This window comes from Aplysia californica, unplaced genomic scaffold (genome assembly GCF_000002075.1).
Source record: "Aplysia californica isolate F4 #8 unplaced genomic scaffold, AplCal3.0 scaffold02641, whole genome shotgun sequence".
Lineage (NCBI taxonomy): Eukaryota > Metazoa > Mollusca > Gastropoda > Aplysiida > Aplysiidae > Aplysia > Aplysia californica.
In genome coordinates, this window is record NW_004799911.1 from 5393 (window position 1) to 5699 (window position 307).

Here is a 307-nt window from a genome sequence, read left to right on the forward strand (position 1 = left end):
TTTTATGGATGGCGACGCTGACCGAAGCACCATGGTCCAACAGCTTTGATTGAATGCGTTATACCTAAACCCACTCGGTTTATCATTAAGTTAATGAAGACTCAATGACTTGTGTAATATTATAGTTCATTCATTTTTGTCATCAGGTGCGAGGGCAGTTGTCAGAATCCATGCGAAGATTTCGACTGAAGGTGAAGGCCAGAGACAATCGCAGACAGAGTACGACCAGCATAACCTTGGCCTCGTTGGGTCCCAGAAGATCCCTGTCGTCATTGACTATCGAAGGTCGACGGTTCACTACATGCCA